The 27,341-nt window shown below is 46.3% G+C and overlaps 1 protein-coding gene and 1 long non-coding RNA gene across 2 annotated transcripts in view; both read right to left on the bottom strand.

Annotated features, from left to right (window-relative positions):
- MID2 (midline 2) overlaps positions 1–27,341 on the bottom strand; it is a 321,117-nt gene that overhangs the window by 220,473 nt on the left and 73,303 nt on the right. The window lies entirely within an intron of this gene.
- LOC120372031 overlaps positions 23,874–27,341 on the bottom strand; it is a 73,670-nt gene continuing 70,202 nt past the window's right edge. The window contains exon 2 of the long non-coding RNA XR_005584709.1: positions 23,874–24,303. This is a non-coding gene — a long non-coding RNA (uncharacterized LOC120372031). The remainder of the gene's footprint in view (positions 24,304–27,341) is intronic.

Genomic DNA, 27,341 nt, shown 5'->3' with positions numbered 1-27,341 from the left:
CACTACAAGGTCGCATTTTGCATCTTAATATTGAGTGCCTGCGGCTCTGGTGTTAGAGATCTCACAGACGCAGGTCCGGGCAGCAGAATTCGGCTTGCATGCGGTCATGGTAAGCCATTGTCTTTCGGCTTCTGCAGCCTTCATATATCCAGCACCCTCCATTACCAAATAGCAAGCAAAGCCCGTTCAGTGCTGCTTCTTTCCTGTTAACATGCAGCAGCAGAAACCACCCCCTCATTCCAATTCTCTGGGATGATCGCTTTACCCCTCCCCCCACCGTGTGGCTGGTATCATGGAAGATCACTGCTAAACACCCCCTTCTCCTCCCCCCACCGCGTGGCTGGTAGCAGGGAAGATCCCTGCTAGCCAAACGCGAAAAAGCTCAGCGCCAATCACCTCCCCCCTCCCCCTGCTTGGCTACCTGCAAGGAAGGATTTCTTTTAAGCAACAGGCAAACAGCCCAGTAGGAATGCCCATCTCTGTCCCCTTAATAAAATTCCTGAATTTCAACCAGGTTACCATGAACGATATCACTCTCCTGAGGATAACACAGCGAGATAAAGAGCGGATGTTGCTTGAATGCCAGCAAACACCGGGACCATACGCTAGGCTTTGTCATGCAATGATACCAGATTACTTGCTACATGCATGGCGTGATCAAGTGTCCTACCATGGAGGACGGAATAAGGCTGCCCTGCCCAGAAACCTTCTGCAAAGGCTTTTGGAGTACCTCCAGGAGAGCTTCATGGAGATGTCCCTGGAGGATTTCTGCTCCATCCCCAGACATGTTAACAGACTTTTCCAATAACTGTACTGGCCATGAATGCATCCCAAGTCCTCAGGGCAAATTAATCATTAAAAAACACTTGCTTTTAAACCATGTCTTATATTTACAAAGGTACACTCACCAGAGGTCCCTTCCATGGCTTCATTGTGTGGGATAGTGGCTTGGGAGGGCTGGGAGGGTAATTCCGTCAGGGTAAGAAAAACCTCCTGGCTGTTGGGGAGAACGGAGTGCTGTGTGCTCTCTGCAAGCTCGTCCTCCTCTTCCTCCTCCTCATCTTCCCTGTCCGCAGAATCCTCAGCCATGGCTGAGATTACCACCCCCACCTCGGAATCCACGGACAGAGGTGGGGTAGTGGTGGCGGACCCCCCTAGAATTGCATGCAGCTCAGCGTGGAAGCAACATGTTTTCGGCCCTGCCCCGGACCTTCCGTTTCCTTCTTTGGTTTTCTGGTAGGCTTGTCTGAGCTCTTTAACTTTCACACCGCACTGTACTGAGTCCCTGGTGTGGCCTCTCTGCATCATGGCCTTGGAAATTTTTTCAAATGTTTTTTCATTTTGTCTTTTGGAACGGAGTTCTGTTAGCACGGAATCCTCTCCCCATACAGCGATCAGATCCAGTACCTCCTGTGCAGTCCATGCTGGAGCTCTTTTTCGATTCTCAGGAGACTGAATTGTTACCTGTGCTGATGAGCTCTGCGTGGTCACCTGTGCTGATGAGCGCTCCACGCTGGCCAAACAGGAAATGAAATTCAAAAGTTCACAGGGCTTTTCCTGTCTACCTGGCCAGTGCATCCGAGTTCAGATGGCTTTCCAGAGCGGTCACAAGGGCGCACTGTGGGATAGCTCCCGGATGCCAATACCGTCAATTTGCGGCCACACTAACCCTAATCCAACATGGCAATACCGATTTCAGCGGTACTCCTCTCATCGAGGAGGAGTACAGAAACCGGTTTAAAGAGCCCTTTATATCGATATAAAGGACCTCATTGTGTGGACGGGTGCAGGGTTAAATCATAGAATCATAGAATCTCAGGGTTGGAAGGGATCTCAATTCGGTATAACGCTCCTAAATTCGGTTTAAACGCGTAGTGTAGACCAGGCCTTAGTAAGCTCTGATAAGTGTTTTTCTCTCTTTTTAAACTATGTTTAGGTTTCAGGTAAGAGCTGGCCTTGATGAAAGATGCTATGGACCTGAAAGCGAAACAAGTTTGGGGCTTTAACTCTCAACTTCTCCCTGTAATGGAACACAACATTAATATTAAGCACAACTGCACAAACATCCCCTTGCTAAAAGTGTATCTTTTACCCATCTTTGGGCTTGTCTTTATTGAAGTGTTAACTCAAGGTGTAACCTGAGTGTTGCCCCTAACCTGACTCCCATCCACATACAAAAATGTCCAGTGTGCATTAAGTGGTGCTTTCAACTGGAGCTAGCTGGGCTGGCAGGGGAGATGGTGGGTGGGTGGGTTGGTTGAAGCTTGAATGCTGCTGACGCTCCAGCTGGTAATGCCACCATGGGCTGCAGCTGAGTTAGCACAACATCAACTGCTAATCTAATCTAATCACTCTGTGTAGGCTCAGTGCTGTTTAGTAGCAGGACTTGGCTAGCTAGCTGCAGCGAAGAAAGCCCTATTTCGCAGTGAGCACTACACTAACTTTAGTTTACTTCATTGCTCACAGCCTTCAGGCATGCAAAATAAAAGTATATTAAAGTAAAGCAAAAAAACTAGAAAAATAGAGGATCAAACATTTAAATGAATGTGCACTATTCTCCCAATGCTATTCTCCCCACTCTAGCTTCAATCAGATTTTGGATTGCATAGGAGAATTCCCTTCACATTTTGTATATTCATATCTTATATCTGCAGCTATGCAGTACTGCCAACCACAAGTGTCCAAAAATCATGCACCAGGGCCGAAAAAGTCACGAGACTGGTTTAAAATTCTTAAGATTGTTTTAAAAAATAATACATTTTTATTTGCCTTCTGTGGTTTTGGGGTTTGTTTTTTTTTGCCTTTAGAGTACACTTGAATCATGTTTTCAAGCTTTCCTCCACAGCAATAAGGGCTAGGAACTTACTTTTTTATTTGTAATGAAAGCCAAGCTTCCCACACAATCACCTCCCTCCAGGAGGCAGGGCGCCAAACAAACACCAAATATCTCAAGACCTAAGACACCTCAAAGGAGACAAGGAGATGACAGAGGCATGGCCCCCTCCCCACTGTCCTTACACACCAGCCCCCACAGAGCTAGACTAACGCATTGCTCCAGACAGGCCAATAACCCAATGTAGCTGCATAGCAGCCCTACCACTCTGTCCAGCTCACATACAGCATTCATACGATTACACAGCAGCTCTGTGTCCACCACCTCTTAAGCCCCAGGTTACACCCTGGAGCTGTCCCCACAACGTCCCAGCGTGGAAGGACATTCTAGCCCACATCCTGTGTTAAAAAATCATGAGTCAGGCCCCCTCCCCCACCAAAAAAAACACCAAAAAAACCCCCAAAACAGAAATTGCTTTTAAAATTATAAGATTTCTAAAATTAAGCAATGTTGGGTTCTCATCATCAACCTCCTGGTTGTAGGGCCATTAGGAGTCACCCCTTCCAGGTTTCCTCCACAATTATGAGACTTAGAAACTCACTTTTTTTTAATGACAGCTGAGATTCTCATGCACATGATGGGTCCCTCCATCCTCCCTTGCTCTCAGGGGGTAGTGGGTAAATGACCTGTATGTTCCACCCCATGGCTAGTGCCACAAGCCTAGCCAGAGCAGTGCAGAACTAGCTTTCCTGCGTGGCTGAGCCAGGCCTGCAACAGTCCAGCCCAAAGGATCATAGAATCATATGATCATAGAATCTCAGGGGTTGGAAGGGACCTCAGGAGGTCATCTAGTCCAACCCCCTGCTCAAAGCAGGACCAAACCCAACTAAATCATCCCAGCTAGGGCTTTGTCAAGTCTGACCTTAAAAACCTCTAAGGAAGGAGATTCCACCACCTCCCTAGGTAACCCATTCCAGTTCTTCACCACCCTCCTAGTGAACAAGTTTTTCCTAATGTCCAACCTAAACCTCCCCCTCTGCAACTTGAGACCATTACTCCTTGTTCTGTCATCTTCTACCACAGAGAACAGTCTAGATCCATCCTCTTTGGAACCCTCTTTCAGGTAGTTGAAAGCAGCTATCAAATCCCCCCTCATTCTTCTCTTCTGCAGGCTAAACAATCTCAGTTCCCTCAGCCTCTCCTCATGAGTCATGTGCTCCAGGCACCTAATCATTTTTGTTGCCCTCCGCTGGACTCTCTCCAATTTATCCACATCCTTCTTGTAGTGTGGGGCCCAAAACTGGACATAGTACTCCAGATGAGGCCTCACCAGTGCTGAATAGAGGGGAATGATCACATCCCTCGATCTGCTGGAAATGCCCCTACTTATACAATCCAAAATGCCATTAGCCTTCTTGGCAACAAGGGCACACTGTTGACTCATATTCAGCTTTTCGTCCACCGTAACCCCTAGGTCCTTTTCTGCACAACTGCTGCCCAGCCATTCGGTCCCTAGTCTGTAGCAGTGCATGGGATTCTTCCGTCCTAAGTGCAGGACTCTGCACTTGTCCTTGTTGAACCTCATCATATTTCTTTTGGTCCAATCCTCTAATTTGTCTAGGTCCCTCTGTATCCTATCCCTACCCTCCAGCGTATCAACCACTCCTCCCAGTTTAGTGTCATCTGCAAACTTGCTAAGGGTGCAGTCCACAATATCCTCCAGATCGTTAATGAAGATATTGAACAAAACCGGCCCCAGCACTGACCCTTGGGACACTCCACTTGATACCGGCTGCCAACTAGACATGGAACCATTGATCACTACCCATTGAGCCCGACCATCTAGCCAGTTTTCTATCCACCTTACTGTCCATTCATCCAGCCCATACTTCTTTAACTTGCTGGCAAGAATACTGTAGGAGACTGTACCAAAGGCTTTCTTAAAGTCCAGAAATAGCACATCCACTGCTTTCCCCTCATCCACAGAGCTGGTTATCTCATCACAGAAGGCAATTAGGTTAGTCAGGCATGACTTGCCCTTGGTGAATCCATGCTGACTGTTCCTGATCACTTTCCCCTCCTTTAAGTGGTTCAGAATTGATTCCTTGAGGACCTGTTCCATGATTTTTCCAGGGACTGAGGTGAGACTGACTGGCCTGTAGTTCCCTGGATCTTCCTTCTTCCCCTTTTTAAAGATGGGCACTACATTAGCTTTTTTCCAGTCATCCGGGACCTCCCCCAATCGCCATGATTTTTCAAAGATAATGGCCAATGGCTCTGCAATCTCATCGGCCAACTCCTTTAGTACCCTCGGATGCAGTGCATCCGGCCCCATGGACTTGTGCTCATCCAGCTTTTCTAAATAGTCCCGAACTACTTCTTTCTCCACAGAGAGCTGGTCACCTCCTCCCCACACCGTGCTGCAGAGTGCAGCTGTCTGGGAGCTGACCTTGTCTGTGAAGACAGAGGCAAAAAAAGCATTGAGTACACTAGCTTTCTCCACATCCTCTGTCACTAGGTTCCCTCCCTCATTCAGCAAGAGGCCCACACTTTCCTTGACTTTCTTCTTGTTGCTAACATACCTGAAGAAACCCTTCTTGTTACTCCTAACATCTCCGGCTAGCTGCAACTCCAAGTGTGATTTGGCCTTCCTAATTTCACTCCTGCATGCCTGAGCAATACTTTTATACTCCTCCCTGGTTATTTGTCCAATCATCCACTTCTTGTAAGCTGTTTTTTGTGGGCACAAGCAGAAGTTACAAACACCTTTTAAAATAACAGTAGTAAGCAGGGCCGGCTCTAACTTTTTTGCTGCCCCAAGCAAAAAAAAAAAATGGAAAAAAACAACATGCCGCCCCACCGAACCAACCCCCACCCCCAAGCGCCACCCTGCCGAACCAAAAACAACAACAACAAAAAACAGCGCTGCCCCGCCGAGCCAAAATCAACCCCCCCAGAGCGCTGCCCCGCCAAACGAAAACCAAAATCAACCCTCCCCCCCGAGCGCCGCCCCGCTGAACCAAAAACAAAATCAACCCCGCCCGAGCACCGCACCGCCGAACCAAAAATAAAATCAACCCCCCCCCCCCGCGAGCACCGCCCCGCCGAACGAAAAACAAAATCAACCCTCCTCCCCGGAGTGCCACCCCGCTCAACCAAAAACAAAATCACGCCCCCCCCCCCGCCCCGGAGGACCACCCCGCCAAACCAAAAAGAAAATCAACACCCCCCAACAAAAAAAAAATAGCGCTGCCCTACCGAACCAAAAAAAAAAACCACCTCCAAGCGCCGCCCCGCTGAACCAAGATTGGCCGCCCCTTATAAGGTGCCGCCCCAAGCATGTGCTTGGTCAGCTGGTGCCTGGAGCAGGCCCTGGAGCCGGCCCTGGCAGTAAGAATCACCCCCTTTGCTACCAACTGGTGCCTTCCCTTGTAGCATTTCATGGCATCATCACACCCAAAGCAGAGCTCCCTGGCCACCAAGTACAGCAGCAGCAACACAGAACCCTGGCTCTGATGTTGGCAGGGAAAACCCCCTTCTCTTCTCTGAAAGGATAAACTTCTGCAGTGGGTATTATTTCCAGTAAACGGAGATATCCATTCTCACCAGATTGGAACCATGTGATGAATTCAGCACCTTGAGGGGGCACCAAAGAAAGATTAAGCACTGAGGCTGTCCACCAGCCAATTATTTCAGAAGCAGATCAGATGAGGCCTAGAATTAGATAGACAATGTGACCCACTTATGATAAACAAGATGTTAAAGAAGGGTCAGCGGTGGGGAGGGGCTCTTTAGTGCAAGGAATGTAAATGATTCATTTACAATATGAAAAGAGCATTTTGTTCCCCACTCCAAAACCTGGCACTGAAATTGCATTTAATTTTTTTTCCTTAAAAATGAAAAATAAAAGTTACTGGGACTCCAGAAAAATTTTTTTTGTGAGAGGTAAGGTCCAGGAAGCAGAAACCGAACACTACTACTGCATTCTCAGCTTCTATTTCTGAAAAAAGAACAACAAAAGAGAGTGACTGAGACCCTAACCCAGCAAAGGGAGCCACACTGGCACAAGGTCCCTGGCAGGATCAGCACCTCACACAGGACAAGGCAGTATTCATACTTCACCCAAACTCAGATGGCACTTGCCACTTTGTATTCATCTGGAGCCCGTCAGACACTGATTGGCAAACAGCTCACTTCAAGCATATCCTTTTAAATAGACCCTTTTCTATTTAAGGACTTGGCCAAAAGTTCTAAGGAATTGCTAGCCACTTATTTTTATAGGTTAAGCACATTCTTCCAAGCTCATTCATCTTTTAAAGGTACATAGCACTGTGTAAATTATTGGCATCAGCACTTCGGTTTTCAAACTGAATATGGAGAAGTATTGGAATGCCTTTAGCTCACAGAATATATTGGCTTTTTTTTTTTTTTAAAGATACTGCATTTTATGATTAACTTACGAAATATGCCACTTGAACTGCCTCCACCACTCCTTCTGGTTTTGGGATAAAGGTCTGGCTTGTACCGTTTAACACCTCCTGTGCCATTCCTCTCAGTGTGTACACACACAGACCCCAGACAATACTAGCAAGTGCAGAGATGCTTCCAGAATGTTTGGTATTTTGTCACCCAAGCAGAAATGGGTTCTCAAACTATTCTTCATTCACATCACTGACAAGAGGCAACACAGTCTGGTGGAATGGGCACAGAACTAGGCATCAATTCTAAACCCAATCTATCAGGGGCTGCTCAACTTTCAAAGCCTCAGGTCTGATTTTCAGAGGTGCTGCACGCTTAGTCTCAGTGGGAGGGGTCGGCAGTTTCAGCACCTGTGCAAACTAGGACCACAGTGAACTGAGGCGCCAAAAATAGGCCATTTTTGAAAATGCCTGCCTTAGTTTCCCCACCTGTAAAATGGGGATAACAGTATTTACTCACTCACCTGACAGGGTTCTGCAAAGGCTACTTACACTGCCTGGTGAATGTTATGGCAAAAAGCACTGTGTAGCAAACTTCTTCCAGTCGAGATTCTGTCTCATTAGCATTATGGCTGATCTCACTGAACTTGAAAGACAAGGGCCAGATTTTAGCAAGAACAAAAAGGACTGAAGAGAGGAATTATGCAATCACCTAAGGCTGATGGAACAGCTAGAGATCAGAAAGGTTTTAGCTTCTCTTAGTTTCAGCATAGAGTAACTATGCAAGTAATAGTATAGACCACCCAGGAAAGCAACTGCAGCACATGTGGGTCATTTGATAATGGAAAAAAGCAGCTGAATCTTAATCAAGTGATTATGTTTAATGCAGTGTAAAGTGCACAGAGCAGAAAGCAACAACAAAGATTACCTTTTCTTTTACATTGGCACTGGCCACTTTCCTTACCCGCACCGCACACCCATCAGTGCCAGAGGCTGTGAAGTTCTGTGAAGAACTCCTATATCTGGCTTTGCTAGGAGCTTAGAAACTGATGCTCATTTTAAACTCTCCAGATCCAGCAATGACGATGCCAGGATTTGCCAATGCAACCCGCAAACATAGCAGGTTTATCACAACAAAGGCAACAGATATAGCAGGATGTCGGTCAGCTGACAAAGCCTGTTCTACCACAGGCACCAAGTGGGCAGAGAATGGCACACACACAAGATCCCCTGGATAAGGCCAAGCTAACTAAAAATAATCAAGTTCAGTTTCATTCACTTCTCTTCCCAGTTAACTGATCTCCTCCTAACTAAACCTACCACCTCAAAAAAATGAATTATGGAACTCACCTGATGTTTGTGGCCATCCCATTGTTCACTCTGTCGCTGTGTTCTACTCCTTCTCCCACCCTGACTCTGTCTTGTCTGCTTAAATTATAAGCTTTTTGGGGCAGGGGCCATCTACTGCTCTGTGTTTGTGCAGTGTCCAGCTCAGTGGGCCCCTGCTTGGCTGGTCCTTAGGCACTACTGTAATGAACAGGATTACTAACAGCCACCTGTACTCTCCACAAGCTGGACCCACTATTAAAGGTCGAGAGCATCTGCAATTTGCTCCCATTTTTGGATCCTGCCCAGCTGCCAACATGGCCTTCAACTGGGCCACATTGTGACATCTCTACCCCATGCAGTTTGGGTTTGACCAGGAACCCAATACAGGTGGAGTCCTTGAGCTCCACACAGGGACAGGGGTCCCTCCAGGTGGAGCAGCATGCAGGATCACAGCCCCAGACCTATAGACTCTCCTCAGGCTCCCCCCTCCCCAAGTAACCTCAACGCAGGTGAGATTGGGCACATTCAAACTGGTGCAGCTGCTGAATAGAAGATGGAGCCTCTCCTGGGCTAGCAGGCTGGTCTTAGCACTGGGAGCCAGGATCTCACAAGTTATAAAAACAGCTCCAGCACTGAGCAAGTCACCTCCCTCTTCCACGTCTCCGCAAGGTGGTAAAATAACAACACTTCCCACCTCATTCACATGGGAGGCCTTGCAGGCCTTGTAAACTGACAAAGCCTATTCTACCACAGGCACCAAGCAGGCAGAGAATGGCAAACACACAAGATCCCCTGGACAAAGCCAAGCTAACTAAAAATCATCAACATACCAGGAGTTAGCAAGTTAGTGTTGATATAGTACATTCATACCCATGACCATCTCAAATCTTCCCTATCTGAGGTACTTATACGGTCCCCGTTATCACAATACCTGAGCGTCTCACAGTCTTTTCCTGGATCTCTGCTCACAGTAGAGCTACTGTCCCCATTTTACAGATGTGGCAGGGAGCGGTGAAGTGCCCTTCCCCGGGTCACACAGGCATGCTGTGGCACAGCAAGAACTGAACCAGCTTCTCCCAGATCCCCAGCTAACATCCTACTCACTGGATCATTCTTCCTCTCTATGGATTGGCAATTGTGGGGTGGGGACAGGAGGAAGTATAAACACCCTCTAACTCCACTGAAATACACTGGACTAGGAGAGCTTTTTAGAGGGACAACATGGGGGAAATGATCAATATGATGCTAAAAACAGGAAAAGTCCCTTCCTTGGCAGGGCAGTTTGCAGGCTGAAGAAATAAGGCATGGCGTGTTCACCATTGGAAATGCCTTCGCTAACACTCCTTCAGTTCTCCCCATACTGAGTATCAAGAACACAGAGGCCCTTTATTTCATTAGTAGGGTTGTCTATTAATCACAGTTAACTCGTGATTAACTCAAAAGAAATAATTGTGATTAAAAAACTATTGTGATTAATCGCAGTTTTAACCGCACTGTTAAGCAATAGAATACTAAGTGAAATTTATTAAATATTTTTGGATGTTTTTCTACATTTTCAAATATATTGATTTCAATTACAACACAGAATACAAAGTGTACAGTACTCACTTTATTTTTTTTATTATTATTATTTGCACTGTAAAAATGATAAACAAAAGAAATAGTATTTCAATTTACCTCATAAAAGTACTATAGTGCAATCTCTTTTTTGTGAAAGTGCAGCTTACAAATGTACATTTTTTTGTTACATAACTGCACTCAAAAACAAAGTCCACTCAGTCCTACTTCTTGTTCAGCCAATCGCTAAGACAAACAAGTTTGTTTGCATTTACAGAGATAATGCTGCCCTCTTCTTATTTACATCACCAGAAAGTGAGAACAGGTATTTGCATGGCACTTTTGTAGCCGGCATTGCAAAGTATTTACGTGCCAGATATGCTAAACATTCGTATGCCCCTTCATGCTTCGGCCACCATTCCAGAGGACATGCTTCCATGCTGATGATGCTCGTTAAAAAAATACTGTTAATTAAATTTGTGACTGAACTCCATGCGGGAGAATTGTATGTCCCCTGTTCTGTTTTACCCGCATTCTGCCATATATTTCAAGTTATAGCAGTCTCGGATGATGATCCAGCACATGTTGTTCATTTTAAGGACATTTTCACTGCAGATTTCACAAAACACAAACCAGGTACCAATGTGAGATTTCTAAAGATGGGTCGAGAGCTGTAGCTAAGGTTTAAGAATCTGAAGAGCCTTCCAAAATCTGAGAGGGATGAGGTGTGGAGCATGCTTTCAGAAGTCTTAAAAGAGCAACACACCGATGCGGAAACTACAGAACCCAAACCACCAAAAAAGAAACTCAACCTTCTGCTGGTGGCATCTGTTTTAGATAATGAAAATGAGCAGGCATCGGTCCTCACTGTTTTGGATGGTTATCGAGCAGAACCCGTCATCAGCATGGAGGCATGTCCCCTGGAATAGTGGTTGAAGCATGAAGGGATGTGTGAATCTTTAGCACATCTGTCACATAAATACGTTGCAACGCCAGCTGCAACAGTGCCATCAGAACACCTGTTCTCACTTTCAGGTAACATTGTAAACAAGAGGCGGGCAGAATTATCTCCTGCAAATGTTAACAAATTTGTTTGTCTGAACGACTGGCTGAACAAGAAGTAGGACTGAGTGGACTTGCAGGCTCTAAAATTTTACATTGTTTTATTTTTGAATGCAGCTTTTTTTTACATGATTCTACATTTGTAAATTCAACTTTCATGATAAAGAGATTACACTACAGTACTTGCAGTGGGGGAACTGAAAAATACTATTTCTTTTCTTTTTTACGGTGCAAATATTTGTAATAAAAATAAATATAGAATTAATAGAATATCAGGGTTGAAAGGGACCTCAGGAGGTCATCTAGTCCAACCCTTGCTCAAAGCAGGACTAATCCCCAGACAGATTTTTGCCCCAGATCCCTAAATGGCCCCCCTCAAGGATTGAACTCATAACCCTGGGTTTAGCAGGCCAATGCTCAAACCACTGAGCACTGTACACTGTGTATTCTGTGTTGTAATTGAAATCAATATATTGGAAAATGTAGAAAACATCCAAAAATATTTAAATAAATGGTATTCTTTTAACAGTGTGATTAATCTCAATTAAATTTTTTAATCACTTGACAGCCCTATTCATTAGCTAAGACATGAAAAGCTTTTAAACAACCCATGCATTATTATAATAAAATACTACAAGAGTAAACGTTGCTTCTACTGCCACACCATTTTCAGATGTCCCTCCTTTAGCAGTTTAAACTGCCTGCCTTCTCTCTAGCACATTAACAAATAGTTCAAAAGACTCTTTCATAATTTAGCAGTGTCACAGCACAATAATAGAAAAAAAAATCACATTGATCTTCCTGGCACAGAGTTCCATAAAGAGGGTTACTCAGAAAACCTTTATCTGGGATTTTTTTCCACCTCGTGTTTTGTTAAAAACTAATCTTTACTAATGGCAACTTTTTGTTCCATTTGACACCACTAATTTATGTGTTGGCAAGCAGGGCTGCAAATATATATCTTCTCTAGAAGGTATTGTCAAAGGTTTTGGAACCAAACCAATTAGCATTTTATTTTTATTTTTCCAAATGAACTGTTTAAAAATGTTAAAAGCAGAATATTTCCATGCTAAACAAATATCTCAGGCACAGATATTATCAAATGTGTCAATGAAGCCCCCAGATTACTCAGAAAATTATCCAAGTTTAAACAAAATTCAGCTGCGGATAACTTGAGAGATAAACCATTTGGTTCCGCATGACTGGGATTTAAATGATTTCAAAAGCTGTCACTTTTATTATTCTGTATTTTCCTCACTTTTTCTATCTTCTTTGTGCCTCAGTCTGATGCCAGCACAGTCAGTCTATGATCCTCTGAGCCAGTGCTGACCTCTCTGTAATGACAGTTATTATTCCAAAAGAGGACAATTCTTCCTTATTTCCAATTCCACGTTGGCTTCTCTTACCACTTCAAAGAATAGCCTCACTGCATCCTTTGTCAAGACCCCAACCACCACCACCCTAGTAAACAGGATTCTCTCCTCCCAAGTAGCTGCACCAAGCTTACTATGCATGCTCATCACACATTCCCCATGTTTTTCTTTAATATAACTGGCACCTTAGTTTTCTGAACAGAGAGGTCGGCTTAAAGGGCGAGGAAAGGAAATGTAACGGGAGAGGCTTTGGTGATTTTCAGTTACACAGACTCTCAAAATATGTATTTTTTTTTAAATCTCTATTAAAAAAATTTAAAAAAGAAAAAAGAGTGAGACACTTCCAACATATTGTAGCCTGGAAATCCAAGCCCAAAAATCAGGCCATCACTGCAGAAACTGCTCAGGATTTAGAATAAATTGTCAATGAATCACGCTTAAAACAGTTAAGTCCTTCAAAAGCCAGGAACCGTGGAGAGACTCTTCTCTTCACTTCCTGTCCCAAACTGGTGAGTAGTAATGATGTGCACTGTTCAATATCTGCTACATTCCACCCACAGGAGGCTCCATTTTAGTAGTGGATAATGTGATAACCTGAATCTAACACGCTTTGATTTGGGATAGAAGATGCTCTACAACAGCACAGGAGAGCATCCTAAATGTATAACCATGCTTCAGCTTTCTGAGGCATGCACGTACATACCTGACATCTGGGGTACACACCTAGGGTATGTCTACACTGCACTAAAACATCCACTGCTGCCCTGTCTCAGCTGACTTGGGCTGCGGGGCTATAAAATTGCAGTGTATATGTTTGGACTCAGGCTGGAGCCCAGGTTCCAGGACCCTTCCCCTTCATGAGGTTCTAGTCTGGGCTCCAGCAAGAGCCCAAATGTCTATACCACAATTTTATAGCCCCGCAGCCCAAGCCTTGAGAGCCCAAGCTAGCTGACACAGGCCAGCCATGGGTGTTCTATTGTAGCGTAGACATACTCACTGTGTACTGAAAAGTTCTATGGGTCCATCAACCACAACATTGCCCAGCAATAGTAAACCATCAAAATGCATTTGGAAAAAAAAGATTATTTGGGCCAGAAGAGCAGGCATTCTCCCACATCATTCCCTGAAGCCATGAGACAAGAGTTCAGCAGAACACACACAGAAGGAAAACTGCAAAAAGGCCTTTTAAAAACTCCTGGGAAACAGGACTTGAGCTTGCCAAAAATAATCTCTGCCCCCGACCACACACACACACAAGCACTTTCTTTGGCAAATACATACCTAGAATAGGCAGAAGGATTTTCCCAGAAATGCTAGGGCAGGGACCTGCCGGGCTCAGGTTTCTGGGCAGTAATTGGCTCACTCTGTGACACGATTAGGGGAATATGGAATTAATTGTGTGACTGTAAAGAACAGTTACGGTCCAGTGGGAATACAAAGGTGTTTCTACTGCTCTGCAAAGACAGGCTGTGGCTGATCATCAGCATGGAAGGTGGCATAAACTGCAGGTGAGAAGGCTGGCCCCATGGTTAGGGCTCTAGACTGGGAATAATTCCCTGCTCTGCCAGAGACACCCCTCAATGTGACCTTGGGCAGGTGAGCTTGGGCACATTCACCTCTGCAAACCCAGCCATTGGTTTCCCTGTGCCTCAGTCACCTGGGGATAACAGCACTTCACTCCTCCCAGGAGTGTTGCGAGGACAGAGACGTGTCACTGTGGGATGTTCAAATGCTAGGGCAATGGGGATGAGGCAAGTGCGCTGGATAGAATGACAGACAAGAGGCTGCTCAGGGACTGATGAACACAGTCAGGTCCACATGGAAATGGGGGGACACCCTGAGCAGGTATCTCCTCAGTTAACCCTCAGAGGAGTAAATGCAGCTTGTGTCCCTGTGGCCTTCTTGCACTTCCCAGCAGCAGCCCTTCCTCCAGTCTCTCTCTAATGATCTCCCCCACAGTGAGTCCTTCCTAATGTCCAAACCCACCAGCCTGCATGGAGCCACCTTCAGCCCTGTAACAATTCCCCTCCGCTGCAGTCCTGCTGCCTCTCCCTGGCTGAGGGACTGGTCAGGAACCAGGAGGACAGAGAACTGACAGAGCAAAATCAGAGAATGAGGGGGACCCATTGTCCAGCTTCCAAAACTTCCCTTCACTTGTGTCAAGGCTGAATCCTCACTCTGTCACGCCGAGTGCAGAAAGTTGGGGGCCGCAAGGATTCTAAAAATTAATACTTGCCACTCCAGGCTAGTATTAAACTCCTAAGGTTACAGCTTTTCTCTGACCTTGGCTTGGTAAACACTGCCACCACCCAAATGCAAAAAAAAAAAAAAAAACCTTGTACCCAGGAAGGAGCACTTGGGAATTCCTCCCTGTGGGGTACCCTCAAGCCCTTTCACTCTCCACCTCCAGGAAAGAGCTGAGAAAGAAAACAAAGGAAATTAGCAGTTGCCCCCAGCTAATCAAACAGCATGTGCACAAACCTCTTAGGACACCAAAAATCCAATCCTGTTCTTAAAAAAGGTAAATTTTATTAAAAACAAAAAAAAAAGAAAATACATTTGGAACTTAGATTTTAAAAGAGCAATTCCAAAAATTAAGCACCCAAAATAGCTTCTTGGGGGTTCAGCTTAAAGGTTACAAGCAAACAGAAGGATCCGGGGTTCGCACAGAGGAGATCCATAAGCCAAAATAAAGAAATAACCTGATCATGTCTACCTAAACATTCCATGTCCCAATGAGTCCTGCTAGGTATGGAAAATAATTTTACATACCTGGTTCAAACCTTACACAGCATTTCAGTTTATAGTATTGCTGCTCCTTGTACTTGCAGCCCAGAGAGAGCAACCACAGATAAAGGGAAAGTTTCTTTTCACATTTTAAAAAGTTTTAGCCTTCCCACTGGCTCTTTTGGTCAGGTGCCCACTTTTTTTTCTTTACCTGGGGGACTTTTTAACCCTTTAGAGGTAAAGCAAGTAAAGAACAGCTACCAAGAGGGATGTTAGAGCTAACTGGCTGGCTGGGTGTCCATCAAAGGGAGCTACCTCCCCTCCCTTTATTTATCACAACTTGGCAAACTTCCCCTCAGAAACAGGCTAGCCTTAAAGGTGTCCGACTAGAGCTGTCTGGAAAATAGGTCCCTCCCCCTACCCCTACCCCCCCACACACACACACAAACACACACAGGAAAATTCCAGTTTTCCTACCAAAAAAATCAAAATCCAAAATATTTTGGTTCTGAAATGCCACCGCGGTGCTCCTGGCAGTTGTAGCACAGGTTCCTCATGCTCCCATACAGGCTCGGTTTGCTGGCCAGATTACATCTCCCATGATGCACCATGGTCTCTCCCCTCTTGGTGGTGGGGGGTGGGTGGGACATCATGGGAGTGACATGGCCATGGTGCATCATGGGAAGTCTGTCTGTTACATAGGGTTGCCAAGTGCCCGGTTTTCAACCGGAACACCCGGTTGAAAAGGGACCCTCCCCAGCCCAGTGCAAATGAGCGAGTGAGGGTGAGGGAGAGTGAGCGATGGAGGGAGGGGGGATGGAGTGAGCAGGGTGGGACAAGGGTGTTCGGTTTTGTGTGATTAGAAAGTTGGTCTGTAGAGGAGAACGGGAGCATGAGGCACTTGAACTACAACTCCCATGAGGCTCTGCAGCAGCATTTCACTTTGGGGTAGGGTGTTCCGCTTTTGGACAAAAAATAAAAAGAATTTCTCCCTGGAAAGCAGACACATTTTGTGAAAAATTCTGTTTAGTCAAAAACCTGATTTTCCATCAAAACACAGTTGTGACAGCGAATTCTGCACCACCCTAATGTAGCACCCGCAAAGGGCAACAGACTCCTGAGGGATAAAACACTTCAGAAAGGCCTGCCCTCGAGTGCCAGTATTCACAGGGCTGTGAGAACGGAAGAGGCTTCAGCCACTATATGCCACCTGCACACAGAGCTGCATGGATGTCTGCAGGCAGAATTAAGCCATACATGAGGCATCATGATGTGCTGGGTGTAACAGCCAGCATCTTCCCTCGCTGCATTCGCAGCCAGCACTGCAAACCCACAGACAAGCTGCTTGAACCTCCTGGACGAACGCAGCACAAAGGGCCTGGAAACACACCTTGATCTAGGAAAAATGCATGCCAACCTGAGGCAAAGCATGCTCCACAGGAGCGAAGGACTCCTCAGACTTAGTCCCAGCCTCTTCAGTGTCACCTGGAGCAAACCACTTCCCCTCCCGGCACCTCAATTCTTGCTCTGAGGGAGAGGAACCCCGCTCACCGACAGGTAGCTCACACGTGTGCCGTGAGGACTAGCTAGGCAGGGTTTGTGCCAGACTTTGAGAAGGGTAAAGTGCTATCAATTATTAATTATTATTATTATTATTATTAATGGCAACATGCACAATGCATATTAAACCAGGAGCACCTGGAGCTCCAATTGAGGACCTATGCTGCATCCTTGTTAATTCTGTAATTCTTGCAGCTGTTGCCCAGAACTAGCACTACACTGTCTGTAATTCTGATGCCAAGACACTGCTTAGACCCACATCAGAACCTCTATCACCCTGAAGATTTCAGTCCTACTGCCCAGACCCACCCTGTTACATGCAGTGACTTCTCAAACTTTTTCAGCACCACTGTGTGGTCACCATTTCACAGGTTCAGTTAATGACTTGAAGGCAGACAAGCGATAGTCAGGCAGAATTCTCTTGTGGCACAGAGAGCTATGCTCTCTGAAATGGCCCTCTCTCTCTCATGGATACGTGCTGAAATGGTCCCGCGTACACAATGATGCCTGCCCTGTTTTCAGCCCCACAGCTATGTCTCGGTGGAGCAGGATGTTTTCCTTTCCCTACAGATCTGCATCCCTTTGCTGTGTGAAGCTATCATGCTGGGAAAGAAAAACAAATGCCCTGAATTTCCAAAAGTAGAGTAGCTTCTGAGTTAGGTTTTGGCTTAACGAGTATTTAATTGGGGAGTACACATATGGTCACAGTATTCTCTATTTTCATCTTTAAAGGGAAAGACTCGTAACATTTGGGATCCATTTTGCACTCAGAGAGAGAAGGGCATATGTCACAGCACACATGGGTGAACATCTGCAGGATAAGAGGGCAGCAGAGCCACTACCAGGTTCTGCACATTTATTTTGAGAGATCTATGTGAGCATCATTACAAATTCCTCAGGGTGTCTAACGTTCAGGTCCCAACCCTGCCACAGACCCCATTTGACAGCCATTTCCTCTCTCTCTGCCCCACCTTCCCCACCTGTACTATGGACATAATGACACTGTCCTATGTCATAGGAGTGTTTGTGAGCCCTCACTCACTGTGTGAGAGGCATTCACAGTACTACACTTCGGAAGGAAAAATCAAATGCACAGCTACAAAATGTGGAGTAACTGACTAGGAGGTAGTACTTAGGAAAAGGATCTGGGGGTTATAGTAGATCACAAATTGAACAGGAAGCAGTTGTAAAAAAGGCCAATATCATTCTGGGGTGCATTAACAGGAGCGTCGTATATAAGACACAAGAGGTAACTGTTCCGCTCTGCTGGGCACTGGTGAGCTCTCAGCCAGAGTACTTTAGACACCTTTAGGAATTAACATGGATAAATTGGAGACAGTCCAGAGGAAAGCAACAAAAATGAAAACCTGATCTATGAGCCAAGGTTAAACAAAACTGGGTATGTTTAGTCTTGAAGACCACAAAGGGGCGTGGGGGGTGGGGAGGTGTCTTGATACAGTAGAACTTCAGAGTTGCAAACACTAGAATTACAAACTGACCAGTCAACCACACACCCCATTTGGAACCAGAAATATGCAATCAGGCAGCAGCAGAGACAAAAAAACCAAAATGCAAATACCGTACAGTACTGTGTTAAATGTAAACTACTAAAAAAATAAAGGGAAAGCAGCATTTTTCTTCTACAAATTTTAAAAGCTGTATTAAGTCAATGTTCAGCTGTAAACTTTTGAAAGAACAACCATAACGTTTTGTTCAGAGTTATGAACATTTCAGTTATGAACAACCGCCATTCCTGAGGTGTTCATAACTCTGAGGTTCTACTGTAACAGTCTTAAAATCTGTTAAAAGCGCTTATAAACAAGTCTGTCATCAATTGTTCTCCATGTACACTGAAGGTAGGACAAGCAGCAATGGGTTTAAACTGCAGCAAGGGAGAGTTAGGTTAGATATTAGGAAATATTTCTAATAGTTACAGTTTCGAACAATAGTTAAGCTCTGGAACAGGCTTCCAAGGGAGGTTGTGGAATGCCCATCACTGAAGGTATTTGGGAACAAGTTGGAAGACACCTGTCAGGGATGGTCTTGGTTTACTCAGTCCTCCTCAGTGCTGGGAGCTGGACTTGATGCCCTCTCAAGGTCCCTTCCAGCCGTACATTGCTATGATCCTATTGTGTGCATTGAGGGCTGCACACGTACCTAGACAGAGTGCAAACCTGGCTGTGGTTCTGTGGGCTCCATATGAGTGGTTCTACCAACCACTGTTCATTTTTATTGCCACTCATTGACCTCTATGGCACTTTTTTTTTTTAATTCAAGACAAGTCAGTCAAGGCTTCCTAGCCATTTCCCTTTAAAGCCAAGGTGAGAAGGTCCAAGAGCACCACAGAAATATTGACTAGCATTAAACTGCAAGATGTAAGCATCATAGCTAAGATATTACTGTTACATTATATACATATGGAGAGATATAATTCGCATACTCAGTATATGCCCTGTCTGTTACACGAAAATAAAATATTTCAAAAATGGTTTAGAGAGTTTTTCAAACATTTTATTGGGACAAGTATCAGAGGGGTACCCGTGTTAGTCTGGATCTGTAAAAGCAGCAAAGAGTCCCTACGTAAAAGGATAAATGGACACAAATCAGATATTAGGAATGGCAGTATACAAAAACCTGTAGGAGAACACACAATAGCAGTTTTAAAGATAGCTATCCTGCAGCAAAAAAACTTCAGGACCAGACTCCAAAGAGAAACTGCTGAGCTTCAGTTCATCTGCAAATTTGACACCATCAGCTCAGGATTAAACAAAGACTGTGAATGGCTAGCCAACTACAAAAGCAGTTTCTCCTCCCTTGGTTTTCACACCTCAACTGCTAGAAAAGGGCCTCATCCTCCCTGATTGAACTAACCTCGTTATCTCCAGCCTGATTCTTGCTTGCATATTTATACCTGCCTCTGGAAATTTCCACTACATGCATCCGATGAAGTGGGTATTCACCCACGAAAGCTCATGCTCCAATACGTCTGTTAGTCAATAAGATGCCACAGGACTCTTTGCTGCTTTATTGGGACAGTTGCTCATATCCTTATCTGTAATGCCAAGTGCCTAACTTGCCCTGGGTTCCAACAGTACAAGACTAAAAGGGTGCCATAAAAGCTGATCAAATGACCAAGAATAAGATCATATAGCTTTTCTGTACTAAAAATAAGATCTTCAGAGCCCAGTATTTGATATCCTTCTAGGACTAAACTGGTGCTGTGTCCCCCATGGGGAAGCTGGGAAGATCCTCTGGCCTGGGGTGGCCAACCTGTGGCTCAAGAGCCACATGCGGCTCTTCAGAAGTTAATATGTGCCTCCTTGTATAGGCACCGACTCTGGGGCTGGAGCTACAGGCGCCAACTTTCCAATGTGCCGGGGGGTGCTCACTGCTTAACCCTTGGCTCTTCCACAGGCCACAGGCCCTGCCCCCACTCGACCCCTTCCCGCCCCTGAGCCTGCTGTGCCCTCGCTCCTCCCCCTCCTTCCCCCAGAGCCTCCTGCATGCCACGCTGATTGGGAGGTGCGGGGAGGTGCAGTTCAGCGGGGTTGCCGGTGGGTGGGAGGCGCTGGGAGCAAGGGGGGGGGGAAGCTGATGGGGAGCTGCTGATGTATTACTGTGGCTCTTTGGCAATGTACATTGGTAAATTCTGGCTCCTTCTCAGGCTCAGGTTGGCCACCCCTGCTCTGGTTATTGGGAAAAAGATCTAATTTCTAGCGCTACATGAGATATAGGGCTTTTAAACATGTCGATAAGCTAGCACCGAAGTTTTCCCACCCTGGACCTCTATCAATACAGAGATATAAACTAAGAGAAATAGACAGAGTTATCTGAAAAATTATTACACACTGGGGTGAAATCCTGACCCTACTGAAGTCAATGGGAATTGTGAGATGGAGTTGATGGGACCAGGACTTCAAACTGTATTTTTACACATATAGAATCTAGATACAGCAGACAACCAGTTCCAAGGAGCAGCAAGAAGCAACTTATTTGCCTGAAGTCTGTTTGTAGAAATTTTGTAGAAATTTTAAAGGACACTGGTACACTGTAACATTGCTGAGGTCAGGCACCCTTCTCTGGGAGCTGGACTCTATCAGTACAGGTGCCTCCTGCTCAAAGAACCTAGCAGGGAAAAATAGTAATTTGTAAAACCAATTTTTCCAAGGTACCAGAACAAGAGAGGAGACAGGACAGAGTATGAGTCACTTGTCTGTGTGGCCAGCTCCTCCTTTGCTGCTTTCTTCATCTCTCATTTTGGATACGAAATTGGCCCAACCAGTTAGTGCCCTTGTATGTTCTGCAAATCTTCTGTAGTGCAGTGATGGAGTTTCCTGGTTTGCTAAAATCTGGTTCATTCTGGGAGTATGGAAGTGCAGTGCAGGAGCCCAAGCTAGCAGAGAAGGGAAAATGCAAAATATTAGGGCAAAACCCCTGTGTATTTTCAATTGTTTTGTTTGGAGGGAGCTGAACTATATGTTTTACACCCTGTTTTCCCCAGACACTAGCTGAAAATAAAAAAGTGGGATACTAAAAAGGCCTCTCCTTTGAAGCTGCTGTATAAAAACACGTTTGGTTGTGATGCCTGGGACACCGCTGAGCTGTTAGAAGGAAGGAGCTGGTTTCGTTCATAATTTATGACACAATTTATTCCAATGATGCGCTTGACTGCCACACCTCACTGGGGGCTCTCTGTTATCGGCAAACTGAAAGAGCGCCACATCTCCTGGATGAAGCTGCAGCGAAAGGATAAAATATGTAAAAAGGCCACAATGTGGAAGGAAATACCAGGAAGGCAAACAGAAGGCAACGTCAGCATGTTGTTATGCACTACAATGGGAAAGGGAGGTTTCAACTGCTTCATGGAAAGATTGACCCACATTAACTTTGAGAGGGAATATTTGTCTTCAGAGGACTTTGGTTAGCGAGCGCCAGCTGGATTATCTAACCCACCTAGTGGTGCTCATGTTCTCTTCCTCCTTAGACGATATCTTGGCTTTAACAAGTTTTCCACAGGGCAGGACCCACTCATCCCACAAGAATCCCTCAGCACACACATTGCCATTTCAAGGTTCCTGTTGAGCTTTGTAGCACAGCGCAGACTCACCCCTCCCGGCACCTCCTGCTGGTTGTCCTCGGGAATTAGCTCTTTGACCCAGGAGTGCTCTCTGCAGGCCGGTGATCCGCTTGCCGTTGGCCCCCATGTCCCTCCCTGGACCCCGGTGCCCTTCTGACTGGGGTGCTGCCCCCTGGCAGTACCCCACCAATCTGGGTCTCCCCTTCCTGGGGGAACCCCCAACCCACTATCCCCACTTTGCCTCAGTTTTGGCTACTGCCCAGTCTCCATCTAGCCCCCACGCCCTGGGGCAGACTGCAGTATCAGCCACTCATCATAGGCAAAGGGGTTTGGATCTGCTGCCTTTGCCTACCCCTTGGGCTGCCCCCTGCAACTCCCAGTACCTCTTGGCCTTATGCTAGGCCGCAGCCTGGGGCTTTCCAGGCAGGCGCTCCCCAGCTCCTCTGCCTTTCCCCAGCCCTGCTCCACTCAGGTACCCTGTGTCTAGCTCCCTGCAGCCAGGCCCTTCTCCCTCTACAGGCAGAGGGAGACTTCCTGGGCTTCTGGCTCCAGCCTCTCATAGGGGCCAGCTGGGCCTGACTGGGGCATGGCCACAGCTGAGCCTACTTTCCCCAATCAGCCCAGGCTTCTTGCCCCAACCACAGCCCTCTCCTGGGCTGTTTTAAGCCCTTCAGGGCAGGGGTCCACCCTGCTACAAGCTTATAAGAATGCAAGGTACTGAGCTACTGCAGTAGAGCCAAGCACATTTCCCAGCACTGAGCCACCAGAACTCCCTGATCCCTTCACTCAACAGAAATTTCTTCTCAATAGCAAGCTTAATATAGACATAGCCCAATTGCCAACATAGCAGGAGGACTCCATGGGCTGGGCAAAGCCGCTTCCATTTCTGCAATGAGTTTCATCCTGCACTGTCCTTTGTATGGGGCTGTTATTAATGGCAAAACTCGAGTTTCAAAGGGTAGACCAACCAGTCTTTGTGCTGGATAGACTAACGCTTCCATTTCTTTAAAATTCACATCAGTGATAGTGGCAACACCAGATAGGGTCTCTAATCAGCATTTCTGTCCCAGTGGCTCTTGTGTCTAGATCAGGGGTGGGCAAACTATGGCCCGGGGGCGCATCCAGCCCTTCCGACATTTTAATTCGGCCTTTGAGCTCCTGCTGGGGAGTGGGGTCAGGGGCTTGATCTCCCGGAAGCAGTGGCATGTTCCATCTCCAGCTCCTATGCGTAGGGGCAGCCAGGGGGCTCCGCACACTGCCCCTGCCCCAAGTGCCGCCCCAGCAAGTCCCACTGGCCAGCAAACGGGGCCAGCGAGAGCTGCAGGGGCGGTGCCTGTGGACAGGGCAGCATGCGGAGCCACCTGTCCATGCTTCCATGTAGGAGCCGGGGCGGGGTAGGGGAGACACATGCCGCTGTTTCCGGAAGCTGCCTGAGGTAAGCACCGCCCAGAGCCTGCACCCTAACCCCCTCCCGCACCCCAACCCCTTGCCTCAGCCCTGATCCCCCTCCTGCCCTCTGAACCCCTAGGTCCCACCCTCCTGCACCCCAGATCCCACACCCCTAGCCAGCCCCCTCACCCGCACCCCAACCACCTGCCTGAGCCCGGAGCCCCCTCCTGCACCCTGAACTCCTGATTTCTGGCCCCACCCCAGAACCTGCACCCCCCCCCTGACCCAACCCCAATTTTGTGAGCATTCATGGCCCACCATAAAATTTCCATACCCAGATGTGGCCCTCGGGCCAAAGAGTTTGCCCACCACTCTGAGCTGGAAACAACATTCCTGTGCTCACACTCCTTGTGCAAGAGGCAAGTGTAAGTCACACTCTGATCACTTGTGAAGCGCACTGTTGGGGAAACGACTAGTGGATAGCATCACGAGGTAAAGGTTAGATGTCACAGGAACAGAGCTGGCCCGAGGGAGGACAGAAGCAAAACTTAATCATAACTCATCAAAAATTATTCAAAGGAATAAGGCTGGAGGGTATGTGCTTCTCTGCTGCTTACTGCACGGACACCCCAGAGAAGATGGTTGCTCCAGTCATGCATTATTCATGCATCCAGTGATCCTTGATGATAGCAGAAATAAACACTGGTCCTTCAGTTTGTCAGCATATAGACATAAATCTAAGGACATAGCACTTCATGGCTACTACATGTTCAGAACATGTAGCACAACCTCAAGTAGAGCACAGGATTAGAAGAGTTAATGTCCAAACATGCCCCTCATATGTGCGCACTTGTTCTCGCTTCTAGCTATTATTCAGGTAGCAATCCTTCAAGCTGAGAAACGTATTTCGTCTGGCACGACTGCAATCTTGTATGTGCAACGATAGAGCAGATATACAGCCTGGAGCCTGACAATCACCTGAATGAAAAGAAGATTTGAAAACATCTTTCGGCCACTGTAAATAACAAACCACGTGGGCAATAATGAAATCTGCGCTGCCAAACATCTCCTCACTCCACATTCATTTCCTGCACGGAAGGGAAAAGCAGATATAAAAATGCACCGATTTGCCAATCCCATTGTTCTGCCATCCGAGCCTCCTCTATTGTAACGCTATTTATTTTAGCTGCCTCCAGCTTGGTGGTAGGAAGCCATCTAGTCTCATACTTATTTAGTCAGTGTTCAATATGCAAGGTCCAAGAAGTGTGCAAACCCAGCAACCACTCCAGTTTCTAGCTAGAGCTGATCATTGCAAGGAGACACCCCCCACATCCGGCCGGAATTAGAGTCCAAGCCTGCAACTCTTCTCATCTAAGTAAAACCAATGGCACTGCTGAGGGGAGTAACAGCGGCAGGTTCTGGCCTTCAATTGTAGTTCTGGGGGTGGGGTGAGGCTAGTTAGAAAGGGGCTAGGTGGTTGGGTTTTGTTTTTTTTTAAAGACCTTTTCCCCCACCTTCTCCACACACCAGAACCAAATGCCAATCTGGCAAATGGACATTTTCTCCATGTGTACTGAAGAGAGTTACTGCATCTTAGCCCAGCAGGGCTCAAAGTCAATACCCACCCAGCAGCAGCCGTGAAAGTTTTAATTTAGGCTTAGTCCAGTGTGGACAGACTGACTTGGGGAAAGGGGGAGATATGGGAGCAGAACAGAGAGACTGAAAATGCAGCCTACTATTAACTACTTCTTAGGCTCTGTGTTCTGGGGAAGCCAGGATTAGAGAGAAAGATGGAAAGACAGCAGCACTGTTAGAGAGAAGAAAAAGGGAAATGAAAGAGGATAGTTGTATGCTCTTGGAAAAACACAGAAAGACTGGAGAGTGAGGGCGACTCCCAGCACAGTCAAGAAGAGACAAAGTGTAACCGAACCACTAATCACCTTTGGTCTCACATTCATCCTTTTAGTGTTTGTCAGAGGCCCTGGTACAATATGTTCCTGATCCAGGCCCCTATGTGCTATCACAAAATTATCATCATCATTGATGGACGCTGGTACCTACTCCCGATGTTCCATGGGAACAGGTGTCTGTATATTTTAGATTCATACATTGAAGAAGTTTTTCTCATGAACAACTTTTTAATCCATCCAAGTTCAAGTCCATTTCCTCTCATGCTTAACACATAAGGAGTGATATGCCTTCAAGGCCAGATTCTGCCCTTAGACTACCATGGGAGATGCACACATATCCAAGGGCACCATTTGGCCCTGGGCTGTCAATTCCCAGCATAGCGATTCATCCTGCAGAGTGCACCTGGGTTAGCAAGTAGATTTGCTCTAGAAGTTTATTCTGTACCTGAGTGTTTGTTCAAGTCACTTTCCCTGTAGTGAAAGATAAATAAAACAAAAAGAGGCAGTGACTTCTGAACAGAGGCTCCAGCGGGAGAATTTACATCTTTCCCTTCTCCCATCCTTCACTGACACAAAGGCAAACAAGAAGCTTCTGAAAGCATCCTACCGACAAGAAAGAGAAGCACCAGAAATCTCAGGGCCCAGCCAGCAGCACTGACAAAGTATTTCACAGCCTTTGCCCATCTGGCCTCTACAGTGCTGCTTCTTTGGAGTGAAAGAAGTTTGAACCAATACATCCTATTTATCCGACTAAAATACTCCTATAAAACCACAGAGTGGCGTATATCGATTTACTGTCCCTATAATTCTTAGACTAAAGGCTTTAAGACTCACTTTTGACTGTTCAAAAGCTTTACAGGGAAACTATTCAATAGGTATATTTTTAAATCAGGGTAGCTACAGCTTAAAAATACACACAGATCAGTAAAGAATGATATTGTACCAAGGGGTAAGATGTCCATCAGTGAGGGGAATAGGCTGTGGAAAGATCCATGAGGAAGTCTGCGTAATACATTTAAGGTAATTAGTTTCTGAAATCAAAGGGAGAACTTACAAAAAGGTAATATTTAAAAGTTATCATAGGCCTGGTCTACACTAGGCGTTTAAATCGGTTTTAGGAGCGTAAAACCGATTTAACGCCAAAACCGTCCACACTAGGAGGCACCTTATATCGATTTTAATGGCTCTTTAAACCGGTTTCTGTACTCCTCCCTAACGAGAGGAGTAACGCTAGTATCGGTATTAACATATCGGATTAGGGTTAGTGTGGACGCTGATCGACGGTATTGGCCTCCGGGAGCTATCCCACAGTGCACCAGTGACCGCTCTGGACCGCAATCTGAACTCGGATGCAGTGGTCAGGTAAACAGGAAAAGCCCCGCGAACTTTTGAATATTTCCTGTTTGCCCAGCGTGGAGCTCCGATCAGCACGGGTGGCGATGCAGTCCGAAATCAAAATAAAAAAAGAGCTCCCGCATGGACCATGCGGATGTGATCGCTGTAAGGGCAGGCAAATCCGTTCTATCAGCGCTCCGTTACAGAAGATGAAATTCAGAATCCTTTTTTAAAAATCTCCAGACAGACGCCATAGCAGGGACTCAGCGCACTGCAGCGTGACAAGCGTAACGGAAAGCCAAAGAATCAAATGGACGCTCATGGACTGGAGGACTGAAGCTATCCCACAGTTCCTGCAGCCTCCAAAAATTATTTGCATTCTTGGCTGAGCTCCAAATGCTTCTAGGGTCAAACACAGTGTCCGCGGGTCAGGGCATAGCTTGGCAATCTACTCACCCACCCCCCACCCACCCCCAGAAGCGAAAGGTAAAACAATCCTCTGACTCTTTTACATGTCACCCTATCTTTACTGAATGCTGCAGATAGACGCGATAGTGCAGCACTCAACACCAACATCCTTGCTCCCCCCCCCACCATGGGCGGCTGATGGTACAATACGATGGAAATCCATCCTCATCATCAGCATCAGCTGATCGTACAAAAAGCTGGAAATCCATCCTCATGATCAGCCTCAGCTGATGGTACAAAAGGACTGTTAACCGTCCTCGTCATCAGCCTATTGGCCCTAATTTTTTCTGGTGGATGGATGGT

This window comes from Mauremys reevesii, linkage group 9 (assembly GCF_016161935.1).
Source record: "Mauremys reevesii isolate NIE-2019 linkage group 9, ASM1616193v1, whole genome shotgun sequence".
Classification (NCBI taxonomy): domain Eukaryota; kingdom Metazoa; phylum Chordata; order Testudines; family Geoemydidae; genus Mauremys; species Mauremys reevesii.
The sequence above is the reverse complement of the archived record's forward strand: the minus strand, read 5'-3'. Positions and strand labels throughout refer to the sequence as shown.